The sequence below is a fragment of the Urocitellus parryii genome, chromosome 2, assembly GCF_045843805.1.
Source record: "Urocitellus parryii isolate mUroPar1 chromosome 2, mUroPar1.hap1, whole genome shotgun sequence".
NCBI lineage: Eukaryota > Metazoa > Chordata > Mammalia > Rodentia > Sciuridae > Urocitellus > Urocitellus parryii.
The window spans coordinates 168,546,710-168,563,176 of NC_135532.1; the positions used below are offsets into that span (position 1 = coordinate 168,546,710).

The window sequence follows — 16,467 nt, forward strand, 5'->3', positions numbered from 1 at the left end:
GAAATGTTATTCAGACTAGAATATAGAACCATGACCCATCAAAAGCAGAAGTCACCTGGTCTACTTTCATCTAGCTACAGAGGGTTTAAAGGAACTCTTGATGGGGAGTGAGAGAGGGCTGTGAGGCAAAGTGCATGTCTTCAGAGAGCAGATGCAGATAGGACAGAGGGCAATCTTTTCGTGAGAGTTAGAAACCTGTACTTTGTAAACTGAATTGTGTTTATGTTTGTGTATTCTCTTTATTTCCCTTTCTCCTCTCCCTATTTAATAGAGTTGTATTGAAAGTTATATTCTGCCTAAGCCACACTAAAAGGAACCAAAGAAAAGGATTTTGTTCCTATTTGGGTTGGAGTTTTACCTGTAGACCTCTGAGGATTCACAACAATGGTATCAAGGGAAGGCGAATCTGAAGGAAGGGGTGGGGTGGTATGAATAGATGGGTCTTCCTACCTAGATGTTTCCTAGAATTCGGAAGATGTTAGAAAAATGTAATATTTTAGAGCTAGGGATGTGGCTCAAGCAGTAACATGCTCACCTGGCATGCTGGTTTGGATCCTCAGCACCACATAAAAATAAAATAAAGATGTTGTGTCCGCCGAAAACTAAAAAATAAATATTGAAAAAATTCTCTCTCTCTCTCTTAAAAAAAAAAGAAAAATGAAAAATGTCATTTTAATTTTGTTTTTTTTTCCCTTCAGAGATGGTGGGGTGCATTGAGAGAGTATATGACTATGTATGAAAAGAAGATTGCCAAGGAAGGTTATGGGATTAGTAAAAGCAATAAAACAGGGAAGAAAAAAATTAAGAAATAATTATTTTCTAACTACATGATTTAAATAAATAATAAATATATATGTGTGTGTGTGTGTGTGTGTGTGTGTATGTATTACATACATATACCTATATATGTATACATGTGTATGTAAACTAAAATTCCTTAAAAGATTAATAAATGTTTAAAATAATTTTTTTCTCTATTGCCATCTGGTCTTTACACTTCCCAGATTCAGAGAGAGAGAGAGAGAGAGAGAGAGAGAGAGAGAGAATTTTTAATATTTATTTTTCAGTTTTCAGCAGACACAACATCTTTGTTTGTATGTGGTGCTGAGGATGGAACCCGGGCCTCATGCATGCCAGGAGAGCGCGCTACCGCTTGAGCCACATCCCCAGCCCAAAGGAATGTTTTTTTATGTAAAACTCTGCCCAGTGTCTGTTGACAGACAGCACGGTATAATTCTCAAATATACATGTAAAAATGAATTCCAGGACATCCTACCATTTTTTTTCAAGCCCAGGAGAAGAAAGAATTAAGGGATTTATTTGCTTGTAGACTTATAATTTAAAAGTTGGGAAGTTTTTCAGTTCTTCTAATTAGGCTTTGAAGCCTGTGGGTACCTAGTGGTTGTAACAAATATCTGCCCCCTTAGATACCAGAATGAAGAAGTATATTCCCCTAATTCTTCAGAGAGGGAGAGAGAGAAAGGCGCCAATTTAAAGATAAATATATATGGCTTTTCCCAATCTACAAAAGAATTGAAAGATTATCACTGCCACATATGAGTTCATTTGTACACAAATGGGAATACTAAACTATATTTCAACATTAGCATATTTTCTTAACCTGTATAGATTTTCATTGAAGTCTTACTTATCTGGCATTATTGTGTAATCACCTACTTGACCTTGACATTGAAGTGAAACTTGTAGAACCAAAAAATTTGTTTACATTTAACTCTGTGGGGACCCATCAGTACATTGGTATATGCTGTAAGTTGGCATTTATATGCAAACTAGCCAATTACCTATATTTTTCTTTGTTTCCCTTCCAGCAAAACAGTGAAAGCAATTTCTTGCATGCATAATTCCAAGAAGAAATGTAATGCTAATGTGGGGGGGAAAGAATTTATGTATGCTGTCCAACAAAACATAATTCCAGGGCTACCTGGATGACCAAGTACATTTTTATATATAACAAATGTATCACAGTTTGATTTTTAAAGGAATCCTTCATGGACGTAAGAGAGGGAAACTGCACAAAAAGAAAGACAGGTTGCTTTTCCCACTCTTCTCCCACCAGATGTCCTGTTGCTGCTTCAGTAAAGAGAACAGAGAGTGGCAGCCAATTAACTTCCTTGAGTAACCAAATATTTAAAACAATTGAATACACAAAAACCTTTCCGTGTCCTTCTTTTGTAGGCAAGGTAACCACCTAGAATCAATAAATATATTGACCAAACACTTGTGAGAAGAATGCATTTGTCACAAGACTGTGTTGCTCAATGACAGTGCATCTGACTGGCTTCCTGTCTCTGAGTTCCCAGAATCCTGGTAGCTCCTTCTTCCCAAATCTAGGGTGTCTTCCTCCTGGGGTCTTGGAGGTCTATCCTTTATTGACTTGGGATCAAGTCAACTTGTTGTTGACTCTAACCCTGGTGTCCCATCTGTTCCTAGTAGGGTTCATTTCCTATACTCTAATTAGATCATTGTCTGAGCTTCCTGGCAATTTCTCCAATCTCATGCTCCTCAAGTTTATGTATGAGTTTTCAGGCTGCTATAACAGAGTACCATAAACTGGATAGTTTGAACACCAGACTTTAATCTCACAGGTCTGGAGATTGAAAGCCTGAGATCAAGGTGTCACCAGGCTTGCTTCCTCTAAGGGCTAGGAAGCAGAATATGTTCCAGGCAGTAGCTTCCAGAGCTTGCTGGGAGTTTTTGGCATTTTTTGGCTTGTGGAAGCACCACCCTGTCTCTGCCTTCACAGTCCCACGGTATTCTGCTGCGTCCCTGTCTCTACATAGGCATTCTTTTTATCAGACAGTAGTCGTATTGAATTAAGGGCCTACTCTATTCTATTATGACCTCATCTTAATGAATCACCTAATCTTCAGAGAAACTGTTTATAAATTTATAAATAAGGCTTCATCTGAGATACTGGAGGTTAGGACTTGAACAATATTTTTGTGTGTGTTGGGTGCTGGAGAGGCAGGAGCACAAATTCAATCCATAACATTTTACTAATTCTTGTCCTAATTTCCAAATGCTGTCCTGCTTGATTCCTGCCAGTGGCATGCACATGGCTTACCTTTGGTTGCTTAGCCTACCCATCCTTTGAGAAGCATCTTGGATTTGATTTGGATCTTACCTGACTGTACTCATGATCTTCCTGCCCTTTTCTTAGGACACTAATGTCTGAGGTCTATTCTTACCTTGGGATTCATGTTTCCTTGTGCCTTAGCTGTATGTGGCAGGCAGAATAATGGCTCCACAAAGATATCCAACTCCTATCCCCGGAATTTGTGAACATGCTAGGTTCCCTGACAAAAGAGGTATTAACATATAACAGAATAAGTATTGCTAATTGGGTTAACTTTAAGTAGGGAGATTATTTTAGGTTATTCAGGTGGACCTAATGTAATCACAGAGCCTTTAAAAGTAGAATAAGAAAGTGAAAAAAAAAAAGACAGTCAGAGGAAGACATGTGACAATGGAAGCCGCTTCAAAGCAATGCTATGTTGTTAGCTTTGAAGGTGGTAAAAGGAGGCTGCCAGCCAAGGAGCGCACGCAGGTGGTCTCTGCAGTGGAAAGGCAAGAAATCAGATTCTTTCCTAGAACCTTCAGAAAGCAACACAGCCATGTTGACATTTTTTTTCCTTAGAGTGAAACAGATTTATTTATCAGTTTAATGTAATTCCTACTTATAAAAGGCATTTATTATCTATTTGTATATTAAGCAGGAAAAATTCTGAAAGGTATAGCAAAATTTCTAAAATAATTGTACATGGATATCTTCTCCTTTTTCTACGATAATCACACATTACCTTTATAAGAATAGCATCAAATAAGATTTAAACTTGAAATAATAAGACAAAAAAAATTTACTTATGCTTTTAAGAAGCTGCATCTTACTCCACATGTTTCCCTAGAATCATGGGCACCTTACTTATCTAAATGATCTTAGGGGTTCAGTGGATTTTCAGATCTCAATCACAGGGGACACTCAGTCCTTTAACTTGACCTTCTGACATCTTGATTTTGGTCCAGTGAGAACCATTTTAGACTTCTGATCTATAGAATTATAATAACTTTGAATTGTTTTAAGCCACTAAATGTGTGATAATTGTTATTGGCAGCAATGGAAAATGATTACACCTTAAAATAAAAGGTTCCTGCATGTGCACTGATGTTTAGACCTGAGACTTTGGTCTGTTCTATTCCAATTAATTATTCTGCCACCACTTCAAACCTCAGTATTAACATGATGAGATGCAGCATTGTATAGTGGATTTTGTATGGGTGTTGTGATCAGATTTGACTGCAAATTCTGGCTCTGCCATTTCCTAGCTGCATAACCTTAGACGAATCCCTTAACCTTTCTGGGCTTTAGTTACATTTCTGTTATCTACAAAATGTTAATTATAAGACATTCTTCTTACTGCAAGGATTTAAAATAATAGCAGTAAATGCACTTAACATAATTCATTGTGTTAGGTGTTCAGTAAGTGGTGGCCATAACTAAAGCATTTGAAATTCTTTTTGTTTTAAAAAGAGAGAGAAAGGAGAGAGAGAGAGAGAGAGAGAGAGAGAGAGAGAGAGAGAGAGAGAGAGAGAGATTTTTAATATTTATTTTTCAGTTTTTGGTGGACACAACATCTTTATTTTATTTTATGTGGTGCTGAGGATCGAACCCAACGCCCTGAGCATGCCAGGCGAGCGCATTACAGCTTGGGCCACATCCCCAGTCCGCATTTGAAATTCTTAAACCCACCATTTCATTTCCCTAATATACCCTATTTTTAAGCAAGGCTTATTTAGGATTCAGAATATAAATAAGTCATGGGATCTTGAAAGGAAGAATTAGCGAGGCTTTATATCATATAGTACTTGTTGGTGAATGGGTAAACATTTAGGAATAAGCAAACTGTCAAAAAGCACATTCAATGTATGAATATTAGTATCAATCAAAAGTTTAAAAAATGTTCAATAATATCTTGGGAGGAGACACCCTGAAACAAAAGAGGACAACACTCAGCTGAGTGAGTTAGTTGTGAAGTATGTGCTTTCCTGCAACGGAGAAAGAATGAAAGATTTTTGCTCTTCTGAATAATAATGTAAGAAACTTGAAAGCAGTTTGGGAGACCATGTGCATATATTCTTTTTCTTCAAAAGACTTTCCATCACATTACGTAAATGTCATAATGAAGTTGGAATCCACAAAAAGATCTTGAGAGAAATGGAAATTATGAAAAATCTAAAAGCTGTAAATTACAAAGAATAATTTATTAAGAAGATTTTTTTTTAAAAAAAAGTTTCTTCTATTAAAAAAAACAAGGGGGAAATACAAAGAAGGAAAAAGTGACATTAAAAACATTATAGTAAAACTTGATAGAGTAGACTGAAAATTTCCTTTTAAAATTAAAAAAAAAAAGCTTCTTCAAGAATGAGCATAGATGTTGAGGATCTAACTGTACTCAGGACCCTGGAGAAAAGCCACTCAAGGTAGTACTTTCCGAGTTGAACTACAGAGCTGCTGTATTTGAAAACCATGATATTTACCCCCTATTGCATCTGGATCAAAAAGTGCAGTTTTGTCAGGTATTTGTCAACTAAATGACTTGGATGAAATCATCTCAAAATATATTTCAAGACTCCAAATGGATTTCTAATTTTAAGAACCAAAGAACATAAGTAAAAGACTCTTATTAAGAAACATGAGGAGTTGTTAATATTTTATTCCTGCTTCTGCAAATTTCTTAAGTTCCAAATTTAAAAAAGATGAATATATAATGTTGGTCCTACAATCCCATTTTATAGGAGTAGAAAGCAAGTGGTCTGACAGCTGGAGGGACAGATGGAATCCAATGGGCAATTCCAGTTGCACAGTAAGTGGGGGCTAGAGGTGAAGTCAGAGCCGCAATTGTAAGGCAGAGGCTCTCCAGAAGGTGGGGGAAGCTCCAGGATGGGATGAGCACCTGGAAGAAGTACAAAACTTCCCTCCTGGTAAAGAGCCAGATGCCAGGTTCAGGCAGGTTGAAAGGTCAGAGTGTGGTGCCCCAAGAAATATGGTGCACAGAAAGTAAATGGGATTTGTAAGGAAGTAGGAAGGTACTAGTTATGTCAGCAGGAGAGAGGAATAAAGAAACAGGGCCATCAGTCACACAGGATGACTGATCAGGATAAGAGGCACACACCATGGAGTTTCTGAATCCAACAGGCAATTACTTTTAATGATGAGCTTGTGGGTATGGCCTATTTTCCACAATGTCAGCCAGAACCATCTGACTGCTATTCTCAATTTCTAAAGTGGTCGGAGCTGGCCAGGTAGACAACAGTGTGTGTCTTGGCAAGTAGCGTCTTTGTGATTTGATATCACAAAAACAGAATGTCTTCAGGTGGTAGGTCCCTGAACACAATCTGGGATTCAGCCAAACAAATATGTCCAGAAATATGAAGGCAAGGCCTTTGCGCAGCAAGGCTATCGGAGCCTCTTGCTTCTTGTCTGTTGAAGATGTTCCTGACTTCTTCAGCCAGAGAGAAAATTAAACAATCACCCCAAACCAAGACATAACCTGATCTGTGATGAGGCAGAGAAACTTGTTTTAATTTGGGCAATTCTGTAGTTTTTAGGAGTCTGTGAAATGGCAAAAATGTAATATCGGATGCCCAGAGTCAATTGGGAATTTCTGAATTCATTTCAGTTATTGACTTACATAATGATTTCTGGCAAATGGCCTTGGACAAGGAGTCCAAGTCCCAAAGTGCATTTAGAATTCCAAACGGAATATATTACTGTGACATCTTGCTCTTTGGGTTGGAAATACCTTAATCTTACTCCAAAAATTGATACATGAGTAGATATGTGAACCAAGAGAGTTTGCTCTAGGTTACTCAGGTGAACAAGTAAGTACATCTAGTTAAAAAAAAGATGAACATCTGAAACATATAGTTTAATGGCACATGCAATGCATATCTAATCAGAAATTATATTATTTCAATGGTTTCCTAAATTTCTCCACGATCAATTTTCCTTTACCACCCATGCCTTGCTGTGACATTACTCTAGTTCCAGGCCTGTCACCTGTATTATTGAAACCTTAACTAGCTTCTAGTCTTGTTCTCCATCGCTTCTTCTTCACAACACAGTGGTCATTATTTTTATAAAAACCTGAACCTGATCATTTAATTTCCCCTTTAAAATGTTTAATAACACCCTACTTTTCTTGATATAAAGCCAACATTTCTTAAAATGGTTTACAAAGATGTTCATGGTCTGCTATGTTGCTTTACCAACATGAATTCCCTATTCCAACCCCACTAAACAACTTCAACCCCCAAACGCTATGTTCTCTCACCTCTCTGGTCCTTCTACTTTATGTTCTCTCTGCCTGTAACTTTCTCCATTACCTCTTTTGTACTTCTCTCCTCCTTCAAATTTCATGACTAATTTCTATTCATTTTGGGGGGTTTGGGCAGGCACTCCTTGTAGCAATCTTTTCCTCTTTGTCTTGATACAAGGCTAGACTACATTTCCTAGTCTCCCTTGCAATTAGGTGTGACCATGGGACTAAATCAAATGTGAATGGAAGTGATGTTCCACTTTCAGGCTGGCCCACAAAAACACTTGCCACAAATCAAATTTTCCTCCATCTGAGCAGAAGGTTGAAAGGAGGACAAAACCCTAAAATGAACATGATTGGAACTTTCATTTTATAATCTGAGCAAGAAATAAACCATCATTGTGTTGAGCTGTTGAGAAATCGGGTTTGCTTGTTATAGCATCTGGCATTACTTTCCTTCAGCAACACAAAGTCTTAGCTTAGATATAAATTTCTCCAGGAAACCTCTGGCTAAAAATACCTGGATATTTTTAGATATCTAAAATAGCTAATAAACTGAATCTCCACACAGTATGGACAGGTACTGTTATCTTATTCACTGTTTTATCTTCATTTCTTATTATAGTATCTGTATAAGATTTATGAACACATGCAAATGTCTGTTGAATGTTAAATTAATATATCGAAGCTCAGAAAATTAAAATTTGAATTTTCAGAGGTTAAACATATAGAATTACACTTGGAAAAGTACATTTAATGTCTTTAGTGGAAAGGGTAGAAACTATGAAAAGCTGAGAAATTATTATATCTAAGCAAGCAAACAACTTAAAAAGCCAAATTTCTATTTTTAGATAAGAGAGTTAATACAAAGTAAGATATACCCCTTGCTTTGGCATTGTAGCTGATATGCCCTTTGATTTTACTTAGAATAGAAAATCTGATAAAGATATCTGTCATATGGAGTGTCAAGAAGCTTTTGAAAAGTTGAAATAGACTTGGATTTTTTCTTTAGGTTTTAGAACTCCAGGCATTTCAAACCTGTTCAAAATGTCCATGATGGTTGGAGAATTTGGTTATAAGACCACACCCAGTTAACAGTCATCTACTTATGAGAAAAATGTTGCCAAGAGAAAGAAACATTCATATATTTGGCATTAATAAAAAAAATTTGTAGTACTTGAATAAACTGGATCTTTATCTTTGGCCAAGATTTTTTTTTGTGTAAAATGGTCATCAGTTTCTCTCTTAATTAGAAGTACACTAGACTTAAAAGTGGCCTATAGAAATCATTCTGGAAAGAATGAAATGAATTAATTTTCTGAAAGAGGAAGAAGAGAAAAAGTATGAGAGAGAAAGACAGACAGACAGAGAGGTCCCTCATAAGAATATTCAAGTCTAAGGTTTTCATATTTCATGAATCTCCCTGAATTAGAAATTATACTGTTGATTTTTACTAAAATTGATTATGCCATGGGCAGAAGAAATCAGGAAGAAAGAGGTATTCATAATTTACTATACTTCTACATTTCTTTTATTTGTAAGAATTTATTAGATTTCTACCTTGTTGGGAGTCTCCCAGGCTCCAAAGACTAACTTCCCCATCCCCCGAGAAGAGCCTTCCAATGGTGAGCCCTGCTGGCTCACATGATCCTTACCCACCAATCAGACTAGCCCTGTTGGCTCATATGATCCTTACCTACCAATTAGACTAGCCCTTCTGGCTCACATGATCCTTACCCACCAATCAGAAAGCACCCCATGCCAACTGTCAAACCCTTCAACCGTTAAACTGTCATAACTGTAAAACCACCCCCAGCTCTATAAATATGCAGAGCTGCCTCAATAAACAGGCATTTTCTCCAACGACGAGCCTTGTTCATTCTTTCATACCTTACCTGCTTGCTCAAGGAATAAAGAAAACATGGTTTCAGATGGATATTTGAGGCAAACACCATTAGTTGTCTGCCCTAAATCCATTCCTTCAGCAACACAAAGTCTTAGCTTAGTTATAAATTTTTTTTTGTTACAAAAGCCAGATGATGCAACATGACCAACAGGTGAATCTTGACACCCGCCTTTCCTACTCTTTTTGAAGTTTGGGGTAGCCATAAGATCCAGTTCTAACCAATGAGACCTAAGATGAAATCTACTGATGGAATTTCTTTAGAAATTTTATTTTCTTGGGGGCTAGAGATATAGCTCAGTTGGTAGAGTGCTTGTCTCACATGCACAAGGCCCTAGGTTCAATCCCCAGCACCACAAAAAACAAAAAACAAAGCAAAACATAAAAAGGGCTTAGTGGTTAAGCACCCCTGGGTTCAACCCCCTGTACAAAAAAAAATGTATTTTCTTGATAATAAGATGATAATCTTCTATTCATGTGCTGCTGGCCCTATTCTCCCCTGATCCCACTTCCATTCTTTCTGAGTCCAGAACATTAGCAGCCATTTTGCTACCATGAAGCTATAGTCATGAAGATGAAATCCATCACTTTGGATGGTAGAGAAGAAAAACAGAGCTGAGGTCCCTGGCATGATTGAACAGAAAAACTGATACCAATCCAGATATACATTTATCTCTAGGCTAACTGTAATATGAGAAAAATAAATCCCTATTTGTTTAAGCTTTCACTGGTTAGATTTTCAGACGCATTAAAAAACTTGAGCAATACATACAGGAAAAAACTAGAAAACATATGAAAACATCTTTAAAACTCACACCTGATTCCACTGCATACCTTATTCTTGTGGCTGTCCAAAATAGCCTGGAATACAAGACTTGCGTGCGTTGGGTATTCAGATTAATGGTAGAACTATGAAGGTGAGAACAATGAGTACAAATCATTAGTTAAGACGGTTGAAAGTTTTTTTTTAAAGCCTATGTGAGTTTTTTAAAAATATAGGCAAAACATGGTTATGAGAACATAGATACTATATCAGATAGAACTAACAGTCAGACTAAGATATTATTCTCACATAATGTTTTTTATTACCTTTGATTAAAAACAGGAGTGGTCATCCAGTTCAAGTTATGTCACTGGACTTGGTTATGGGATTAGAGAAGGTAAGTCACCTGCAGATCATTGTCTTGAAAGTTTTGATTAAAGTCATGGCTATTTGTCTCTATCAACCTATTTGTGGAGATTAGAAATGTTTAGTTAATTCTTAATTTTTGGAGATTTAGAACCTTGGAAACCCTTGTCAAATGCCAACTCAGTATTAGAAGCTGGGCTAGCTGACTGAACTCTTGAGCTGACCCAGGGCACATGAAGAAAGAGCAAATGTTTGGAATCAGAAAACTGGAGTTTGAGGTCAGTATTCTGACCTTAATAGCTCATTGACCTTGGGAAAAATCACTCTGATCTTCAGTTTTCTCAAGTTCACAATGAACATAAAACTACTTTTCCTCTGTTCTTTCCATTGTTAAGATAATTGATGTGTGTGAGCTCTTTTTGTGTACTGTTAAATGTTATGTGAATGTTAATTGCCAAGATAATGGTGATGACAAGATGCCTAGTGTGTACCTAGTATTACTCAGAAGTTACTGATCCCTCTTAATTACTTCCCTGTAGATAGTACTGCAGACTCCCAAGCACTGTCATTATATAAACATTCCTGGCTGGGTTCAGGGAGCAAGCAGAAATCTAGGCTCCAATTGCTGGAGTCATGGCCGTGCTATTAGCCAGCACATTTCTGGTAACCCCTCAATGTTCCTGCCAACCTGTGTTGTGCTTTTCAGCTCACAGACTCTTGTCACTTTCTGTCAGAAGCTGAGAGATTATTAGTGCCAGAAGAAAAGTCTAAGAGCCTTTCAACTTCTTGGCCTTGAAAAGAAAATACAATTGTTTGTCAGAAAAACCAACAATCACAGGTTTGACAAAGGCCTGACATTTATTCTTTTAAAAGGTACTCATGGAGTAGTTGTTATAAAAAATGTATAATAATTTATAATGACTTTTCATATAGCCACCACCTGTGGTGAAAAATAAAACACCAGCAAAATAATTAAAGCCTTTTTATAGTCTTCCACATTGGATTTCATCCTAGGTAAGCAGCATCTTAAATTTATTATTTGTTATGCAATGCATTTCTCTATAATTGTTTAAAAGAGCAAATCTTACTAGATACTTCCCAATATTTCTCTTCATCTTCTATTGATAAAAATTCTTTTTATAAAAAAATAGGTAAGTTTCTGTCTATCATATATATTGTTGATATCTCCAGAACTCAGTTTTTGGGGCTAGGTGGTTGTAGCTCAGTGGTAGAGCGCTCGCCTAGCATGTGCGAGGCCCTGGGTTCGATCCTCAGCACCACATAAAAAAATAAATAAATAAAATGAAGGTATTGTGTTCAACTACAATTGAAAAATAAATATTTGTTAAAAAAAAAGAACTCAGTTTGGTGGAAAACACACACACACACACACACACACACACACGAAAAATAAAGCATCAATACTGATGATTATTATAGGCTACAGAATGTCTCCCCTGCTTCCTTCTCCCAATTTCCTGAACTTCTTCCCCCTTTGTTATCTGCATTAGCATGTGGACTTCTTGTTCCCACCAAATGAGTCAGTGGAGATAGAACTAATGTCAATGTCTCCTAAAAAAAAAAAAAAAAAAAAAAAAAAAAAGATGCCATACTGTCTTGTATTAGTTTGAGCATTAGTTTGAGCCAACACTGAAAAAAAATCAGGAGAATTCACATAAAAATCTGGATTTTTGGTTTCTTTTGAAAAATAGGGAACACGGATAATGCAGTTCCTGTATTCCTATGAGGAAATAATCTGTTTGTACCAAGTAACAGCTGCCTTTTTCAGATGGGCCACTCTCCATTTTCCCATATTCCTAAACTCCCTTTTTTTTTTCTCCCTGAGATTAAGACTAATGTCAGTTGCCATGTAATATCATACTTGGACTACTGATACTCCTTAAGGTACATAATATGTTTTTTCTTTGCCCAGATTAATATCATCAAAAATGGTGAAACAACAACATCAGAAATCAAAGGAGCCAAACCCACTCTGATGCTACCCAAAGAGGCTAGCATAAAACTGTGTTCACTTCACAATTATAAAAGAAGTCTCCTCATTTCCTTATCAGTCAGATTGCCGCCTCTAGCCCCCCTCTTCTGTAAAACTGTACTCTGATAATCCCTATTCCATGCCCCACCTAGCATCCACCAACCTCTTCCCTTGTTGAGATTCTTATCTAATTTACACAGACTTAGGGCAATGAGTAAGGAAAATGAGAAAAGAGAAATGTAATAAAAGGATAAATGTCAAAAGACTCCCAACATAAACTATGGCTTTGAATCGAAGGGTAAGCATAGAAATTAACAGAGTGGATAGGATTATTTGCAAAACAATTTCACATTTTAAATATGATTCATAAGGTGTTGCTGCTGAGATGGAGAGATCTGCGTTCCCAATATCTCATCTCAAGCCAGTCTAAAATGTGATGATGAAGAATAAAATCTAACCTTGGAAATTATATTGAGAGGTAAGGAAAACTAATAGAGAAGATAAAGGAAATAAATTGTTAGTCTTTAGCTATCAGCATTCAAGAAAAAAAAAAGGCACTGTGTGCCTAGCCTGGCAGATAGACACAAAAATTCTAACCACTAGCTAAGAGCCATTCAGACAGAATAGGTATAAATCATCTGGGTTTTACAAAAATTATTTAAATACCTTATCTCTGGCTTCATGCTTAATAACAATTTTCTAATTATTATTTTGGGAGAAGTTTTTTAGCTAAGAAATGCAATGTACAAACATCTGATTTACAAATAACTGGTAACTTTAGAGTATTTTCTCAGTATTACTCACAGACATCCCCCACATCACTCTTTCCATATGTGAAACCCCTGTTATTTATTTTTCTATTGTAGGTCATGTGAGAAGTGAGGTATAAAGGCAGAAAATAAAATGCTACTGCAAACCCCTTTGCCCCACCTCTTCACCCCTTGGGCAAGTGTCAAGGGAAAGCTGCTGATATCTTTATAAGGAATTCAGAATGCTTTTTCCTATGGAAAAGCATAAACTGTGGCTAATTGTAGATGAAATAGTACTGGACAGCATGATACTCAAGCGTGTTTTTTGCTAGATGGATCATTTTGACATAACCTAGGATTCCAAGTACAATTGAAGGACACATTCCACACTTCAAAAACAAAATGTATGTATAAATAAAATCTGAAAAACACTAGTTTCTGAATCTCAGAAATGTCTTTGCTTTATCACTATTATGAATTCTATTTTTCATTATCTGAGCAATTATAGCTCATTATCTTTGATTTGGGATAGAAAGAATTCATGCTGAGTTTAAATTGAGACTCCTAAATTTCAATATTGAGATTCATTCATTTACTAATATTTGTTGAGCATCTACCATGTATCAAGTACTATACGAGGTTTTGAGATACAGAAGGAATAAAACAGATGAAGTCCCTATGATCATGAAACTTGCAATCTAGAGGGGGAGATAAATGTTAAGAGCTGACCACATCAATAATCAGTTATCATTCTGTTGAGTCTTGTAAAGTGGTAGTACTAAAAAAAACAGGGTAGAGGGAGGTATAAGGGGGCCTGACCTCCTCTGTGAAGTTTAATTTGGTGCCTCAAAGATGTCCATGAGTATCCTTGTTAAAGGGGCTAATATCTGCAAAGAACCCGAGGTGGAAAGGAACTTAAAGGAAAGGGAGTGGCTAGGGCATCTTAGCAAGAGCCAAGGCTGTAGTGGCAGGTGAGGGCATGATTAGGTAGGATGCTATAGGCCATGTCACAGATTTTAGAGTTCACTCTGATATCAGTGAAAAGTGATTAGAATATTAATGGAATAATGACATGATTAGACTTAGGTTTAAATCCAGTCTATAGTTTCTAGTAAATCTGCACAGTTGTAGCTGTCCCCGTAAAGGAGCCTGTAAAGCCTGTAGCAAACAATTACCTTGATCCATTATACTGCAACCAGCAGCATTCTCTTTAATGCATTTCTGAGTCCATTCTGGAGTGAACCCTTAAAATATATAGTCATTGCATTCCACATTCCATCCTAGAAAAATTGACTAATTTCTTAGCCTAAGGAGTGAATGAAGTTACTAAATTTTTTATTTCATCTCCAATCTTCTAAAATTGGAATTATTTATCAGTTATTCTACTAGCATCTACGTTCTGGTCTAGAATTTGATGGAAGTTCAGAATCTATGTCAGCTCTCTGGTCACTAGGAATTCATTTAAAGAATTGAAGTGGCAATTTATTAGCTAACTAGCGTGGAAGCCCACTTTCTTATCTTTGTACTTGCTTTTGCATTTGGACCATTCTGCCAAGTGGCAGTTACTAATGGTCTCAGCAAATAAATGTAGTATCTAGATTGCTTAATTTGCACCCACTGAGAGATTGCACTGGGATAATTTGGCTTATTATAAAATGCTTTATATTATAAGCATATCCAACAACTCTTTGACATCTGTCTGTGTTTAAGAAACTAACTAAATAAAAATAACTAAATATAATTCAAACACTCTCCAGACTTGTGCAATTGTCTTTTTCTCTTATGTGTGGTGCTCTCTGATTATTCAGGGAGCTCAGCCTGCAGAATCAGTGTGCATGGGGGTGGGGTAGATGAAACAAGAGAGATTTTGGCCCTTCATTGGTAATTGCTGCCTTTTCAAATGATGCACACATGCTTGGTCCATCTGTCTTCAAGGACTCAACAGAATAGTCAGTAAAACTTTCTATTCAGTGTTTGAAGCTGCATTGCCAAATATTAATAACTCGTTTTATTTATAACTGATTCTCTAAAGTGGGAGAAACAGGTGGTACTCATGAAGACACAATAGTAGCCAAATTTCAAAGATCAGGGGCTGCAAGTATAGAAATGAGAGAAAGCATTTTTGTGTTCATACTCGTCCTCTATAAATGTTTGCTGTGGCTCATTTTTTTCAACCATAATACTAGTATTTAAGGCTGCCCAGGTCCTCTCTTTTAGAGCCACACCCTCACCCCCAGCCAGGTTATCATTTTCAGGAAGTTCCCCAAGCTGCAGACTTTAAACGATGTCTTTATGGTTCTTCATTTTCTTCCCACATGGTTTTGGGTTGATAAACTGTGGTCATCTAACCTCACAAATCAATCCATAGATTGTTTTAGTGATGATTGTTTGGTGTTAAACCTCTCCTGGAGCTAATGACTACAGAAAACAATAGCTATAATGGTGAAAGATTTCAGCTCTGCAGTTTGTCTGTAGGCAAGATAATTGTGAGCAGGCAGGATCTCCATCCTGTGATTGGAGAACAGCAACAGACTTCTGAGGAATCAAGAATGCAAGAAATTCCAGGAGACAGCTTAATGAATTTCAAATTTTAAAAAGGGAAAGAAAGTTGCATTTTGTTTGTTCATTGTTCCTTTTTTCTTCATTTCATAACACTGACTTTTTGAAATTTATTTTTCTCCATTGAAGTGGGACATGTTGGCCTGTGACTCAACAGAGCCAATCAATTTCCTCTCCCTGGATGAATATCAAAATGACCAAGTTAGTGTGTGGACTGTGTTCACCCTGATAGGGGCACCTTCAAGAAGCCACTCATTTACTCTTGCCAGCAAGACATCCAGAATTATCCTGATTCTTGATCTTTCTGAACCTCGTTATTCAATCTTCTCTTTTTAGTCCTTTAATGAACTCCTTTTATTGCTTAAGTTACCTAGTCGATTTTTATTGTTTGCAAACAAAAACCCTGACACAAATATTAAATATAAACTGATTAATGTGAAATTCATCCTATGAGATTCTAAGGGCCATGGGTAACCAACAGTATTATAGTATTATCCACCAATTTTTTTTTTCAGTTCTACCACTTGTGTGGTAGGGCTGCCCTTCCCTAGTCACTTTGAAGTTAGGTATGAACATATGATTTTCTTTGGCCAATGAAATGTGATTGCAAATGATATATTGCCTTTTTAGGTGAAAAGTTTAGAAGGCAGGGTATAATTTGCTACTGTTCTGGTGATTAGGGAGTCTCTGTTAGTGTGAGTACCTGGGTGACTATGATGAACAGAGCTTCTCTGTTGACCTTCAATAGATTTATAATATGAGGCAAGTTTAAAGTTTTATTATGCTAAGCTCTTATG

The 16,467-nt window shown here is 36.7% G+C and overlaps 1 non-coding gene across 1 annotated transcript; it reads left to right on the forward strand.

Moving 5' to 3' along the window:
• Window positions 1-11,580: 11,580 nt before the first annotated feature.
• On the forward strand, window positions 11,581-11,651 carry Trnaa-agc (transfer RNA alanine (anticodon AGC)). Its single transcript has one exon. It is a non-coding gene; the product is annotated as a tRNA-Ala (tRNA).
• Window positions 11,652-16,467: the final 4,816 nt, after the last annotated feature.